The sequence below is a fragment of the Argentina silus genome (assembly GCF_951799395.1).
Source record: "Argentina silus genome assembly, chromosome: 2".
NCBI lineage: Eukaryota > Metazoa > Chordata > Actinopteri > Argentiniformes > Argentinidae > Argentina > Argentina silus.
In genome coordinates this window covers 33,700,346-33,705,668 of record NC_139656.1, presented here as the reverse complement: position 1 = coordinate 33,705,668, position 5,323 = coordinate 33,700,346, and positions in this window count along the sequence as shown.

The following is a 5,323-nucleotide window of genomic DNA, read 5'->3' as shown; positions in this document are numbered from 1 at the left end:
ATGGTCATACGTAATGTGTTACTGAGATGGCAAATTATCATAACATAAAATAGCAACACATGAGTTGAATTTAAAGGTTCCTTGCATTCTAAATTCAGCATATTTTCTTATGTTTTACTGTTGTCATCCACCCAAAAAAATATCATATGCAATCCCATGAGAATTTGTTTTATTATATTCTGAAGGATCCTTTCCATTGAACTAAATAGCCTACATTTATGAATTTGAAATATTAGTGAATGATTCATTCACTTTATAGTGCTTAAGTGGTTTTTATGAGATCATTCTTCAAAGTATTTCAATTGATTGTTTTTGTCATTAAAAGCTTATAATTGATTCATTATAAGTTGACATATAATGCATCAAGTAGTGTTTATGGGACAGTTTTTGTTTGATTTGATTCTTCTCAAGATGACTTGAAGAAAGCCATTACAGAAAAACAATAATTAATAACATAAATTCTAATGACAGTTATAAACAGCATAACTCATAACAGAGAAAAACCCTGTCACAGGACTGAACAGACTCTCCTTTCTTTATTCATTCAGCAGTATTCAGTGATTGTTATAACCTTATAATCACATTAAAAGTTGCTAAACAACATTATTTTGTTTTGTTCTTGTAAAATAAGCGCCATTGTGCGTTGAATAACATTTTATCAACAACTTCACATTTGTCGCCTGTCGGTCGCCTGCAGTCAGATGCAGCCAAGTGCATTTTTAGATATCCTACAGTAATATCTGGATGTCTCCTTTCATCCCCTAGCTTCAAAGCCAACCAACGCACACTTCAAACAGACATCTCCAACTGCCAATCACGTTCCCAAAGACGACAAACACAACAGAAAATGCTAATCAACCCAGGGCTAAAGCTGCATCTACAAAGTAAATGAAGAAATTATAAACAGATGCCATAATTTAGAACATATGGATAAATAAAGCACTATGTCATCTTTTTTAAAACAGCGGTTCAAGAGAGGTCCAAAACCCTCCTCTCATGAGTCAATGACTTCACTGGAGACCCGATGCTGCCGCTTTTTCCATTCAGCGCTGAATGGAAGTCCGCTCCGCAACCCAGGCACTCTGGTTTCGGTCGCATAAATCATTTCCCTCATGTTCCTATTCATACAGACCCTCTCCAGAGAACTTTTACCTTCAGCTGTGGGCTTAGGCATTGAATATGGCTAACTGTATATAGGCTACTCTCAAAAGAAAAGGTGCTATCTAACAGAAAGGATTCTCCAGTTTGTCTCTGTAGCGTAGGAGAACCCTTTTTGGTGTCTTGTAGAACCATAGAAAATAGAATATAACTCATTGTAATGTGTAGAACTATCTGGCAGAGATGGTTCCATGGAACTTTGTCAGAGGGTTCTATAATATGGCACCAAAAAAGGGTACTCTTCAGGGAGGAGCGGAAGAGCCCTTTTGGCGGTAGCTGTAGAACCTTTTTTTCCTGGAGTGTAGGCGTTGAATATGGTAACAGAAGTTCTTGAAGATGTACTGTTTTTTGTACCATCTTTATATTATGTTGCGGGGTTAATGACACAGAGGAATACAAAAACAAGTTGCTTTGAGATTCAATCAATTATTTAGGTTATACATATCAAAAGGTATCAGAATGTGAACTGTATGTACATATTTAGCTCACAAGTGATGTATGAAAAGATCTGAGGCATGTAATCAACACAACAACTATTGTGTGAGTTACACTAAAGCAAAAAAAAAAAAAAATGAAATAAGTAAACCCTTTGAGATCCTCCATTGAACCTGGAATGAAGTCCCAGAGTGGGCTTAATCTTGGTCTGAGAAACCAGCCCTCAAAGTCTCCATCTTTGTGGAGACCAAAAGTCCTGGAAAAATGAAAAAAAAAAACGAGAAAAAAAAACGTTTTTATTCGAAACAATAAATCGCCATAGTCCACTGGCTGCCCTGCCACACAGGTAGTGAACAAATGAAAGGACATTTTCAAAGACTTTGTTTTGTTTTTTTCTCTCGGTTCATCTTGACTTCAGCATCACAGACGTTGTTGACATTATAGGAAAAAAAAAAAACCGAGATGCTTGTTTCCTGTCTGAACTCTGGCGAATACAGGAAGGTATGAGAAATGTCAAGGCTTGACTGTGGTCAGGGTGGCTCTGTGCTCTCTCATACACGGAGCTGCGTGAGTCACTCATGCTGCGCACTCACTGTGTCTGTTTGTTTTGTTTTGTAGTCACTGAGTGTGGGTGTCTGTGTGTGTCTGTGTGAGTGTGTGTGTGTGTGTGTGTGTGTGTGTGTGTGTGTGTGTGTGTGTGTGCGTGTGTGCGTGTGTGTGTGTGAGTGTGTGTGTGTGTGTGTGTGTGTATGTATGTGTGAGGCAGGTAGAGATCTTTATCTAGCCATACAATGTAGCCTAGTCCATGGAAATGTAGTAAACTGGGTATAACAGGCAGTTTGTTTCTCAGTAGTGGCTAGAGATAACAAGTAGCGATTCTAATCACCCAGGTTCATACCGACACCTGCAGTCACTACAGAACACGCCGCTCCCAGGCAGGGCTTCTGTAGTAGGCTATTGCTCAATACCGTGTGCTTCTCACGTGTCTACAAAGTCCTCCCTACAATGCATGAGAATGGTTATGATTTCAGGGATTATTTAGCAGCTGTTATTAGGCTATTGTGGTATAAAGATGCCCACTCACTTCTTGTTTGGAAACACAATTGCACTACTAGTTAGTTATAACAATAGTGAATTGTAGGTCTACTTTTGTGCCCGGTGTTACTGCTAAATACTTTAGCAAAGCTAAATGGAACTTGATCAGGAAAAGCATACAGTATATTCCTGTTGTGATGTTTTGCTATTGATAATCAGTGTTAGACTCTAGCCGCAGGTTTAGTTTAGAAAAGTGAGCAACACAACTAGCATAGAAGCCACTGAACCAACCACTCAACGCAGGGGAGGCTGGTGGAGGTGGAAATCGGAGGACGGGCTCATTCTAATGCATAGAACGGAATGAGGAATTTCCTCATTCTGTTCCGTGCCTTGCAATGAGCCCGTCCTCTGATTTCTACCTCCACCAGCCTCCCCTGGTCAGAGAAATGCACCTCTCTGTGGCTGACATCAACACGTACAGATTCTGAATATGGACTCATGTAATCAACACATTCTCCCTATTCTCCCCCCAGGTGTCGACACATCAAAGGGGTAAAGGATGGTTTGGTATCTCTGTGTGGCTGTGCTTCCTACTGTATAAAACCCCTGACTTTCACCCTCAAGACACCAACAAAGAGCAGCCAAGGAAATTAGATTTCATGACGGCCTCACAGCACTGAATGGCAAGTAGGGTAGCTCGGGGTAAGAAGGGTAGCTCGGGGTCGGGGTTGGCCACAAACTTGGTTCTTCATGTGAGTTTGGATCACGAAGAAACAAAGACACAGGGTCATAGTTTAGATTCATTGATTGATTTATTCATTCACTGCTTGTTCGTTGAAATTCATTCATTCATGGATGCATGCACTCACAAAAAAACACAAAATCGAATCAGTGAATACTGTTAACCAACATTTTTATAAGCATGTACGGTATTCCGTGGAGAACTCGGAGGACAGGCTCATTGTAATGCATGGAATGGAATGAGGAATGTTATCAAAGACGTGTGTTTGATACCATTCCTCATTCCATGCGCTACCATCGGAGCCGTCCTCCGATTTCCGCCTCCACCAGCCTCCCCGGATGGCATTGTATTTTGTAATGGCGGTAAACAGAAACCTGGAGCCAATAGCAACCTCACACGTCTTGATGTGGTGGAGATAACCGTTGTGCTGTCAGCTTATCAATATAAACTTGGTGGTGTTGTGTAACGTGGCATTGAGAAATATACAGCATCTTTAATCTGTGAATGCATAGCTCTCTCAGTGGAAAGTGTGAAGAAATCAGAGACAACAGAAGAAGATGTGGTGTGTAGTCCACAAAGCCTCGGCACCTGCAACAGCTTTGAGGAGGTAGTGACAGGAAGCCTTAAATGCCAGGCGTGCATCTTTGTGTAACGTACAAACTGGAATGTATGCCCTCAGATGCTCAGGTCACACCAGAGACCCCCTAAAACAAAGGGCAATAGGTTAAGTATTTGTCAGTTCATGAACTTTTGTATTAGAGATGATTTGTGAATTACAAAGTGTTATGAATTATACAATTACTGGTATTTATACTGTAGGCATAATGTAATTATGTGCAGTATGTTTGTACAATCGTTTGAAGCAGTTTTCAATGTGTAAATGTGTTTTTAACAAGATATGTTTTTGGAAAAATGTCTCCATTGACTGTAAAGTTGTACAGCGGTTGATCTTCATACATGCTTAGTGTGAGAATATAAGGTTTTCTAAACATATGTCTGCCCCCTAAACCATAAGTGCTCAGCCTGACAAAAATATCTTGTCAGTCACAAAGTAATCAAAGCAACCAAAACTGCAGTACAAAGCAGAAAAACGTGAAAACCAAGAGCCACACATCATCTTCCCATTCCAGTCATGGCTCTGTCAGCCACTCCACCAGGCACACCTGACCAGCAGAGCTCAATCTCGCCTCATTTGACGTGTCCAGTTGGGCTTTGTGTTTAGAAAACATAGAGAAACAAACTAAAGTTGCTGTGTATGTGGTCGTGTGCTGCCATTGTAAGGGCAGGCCTATAATCTAGCCCGTCAGGAAACCAAAACAAATTAGGTTGTGTAGCCCCTTCTACGGTGCCATCAGTGTAAATCATCTTCAGTCTACAGTATCACAGGCCCTGGGAGAATACGGCTTTCTTCCCAACATTGATCCACACATAACTAAATGATTTACTGTGAGAAGTAGTCCATTGAGATCTATTTCTCACACCCATAGGGACAAACTCTCACAAATACACATGTATGGTTAAGGCAGGGCTGTCCTTGTTATTACAGGGACGGGGTTGGTTCACTGTGAAATTACCCTCTTTAAGTGTGATTGTTTATTCGCTGGAAGGATGTTACTACGGAAACAAACAATGGAATCGTTCTACAGAGGAGCCCTCTGTGAGACACAGACTTAGATTGACCTCCAGTTGACTGTTGAATAAAATAATTGTTTAATGATTGCAGACAAGGCATTTATTTTCAGCAACTTCTCAATGAACTAAAAAAAGAGAAGCTCTTTTGTATTTTTCTAATTATTTTTTATTGGAAATTCGACACTTCCTGAATGGATGAATTGAAAATCGAGTTGACCCCCAATCCCAGTTACTACTGTATCTTCATGGAAAAAAGCATAATACCAGAGGACAACAATTATCTACTGTGTATGAGTTCCAGATGTCATGAAAGGGGAAACC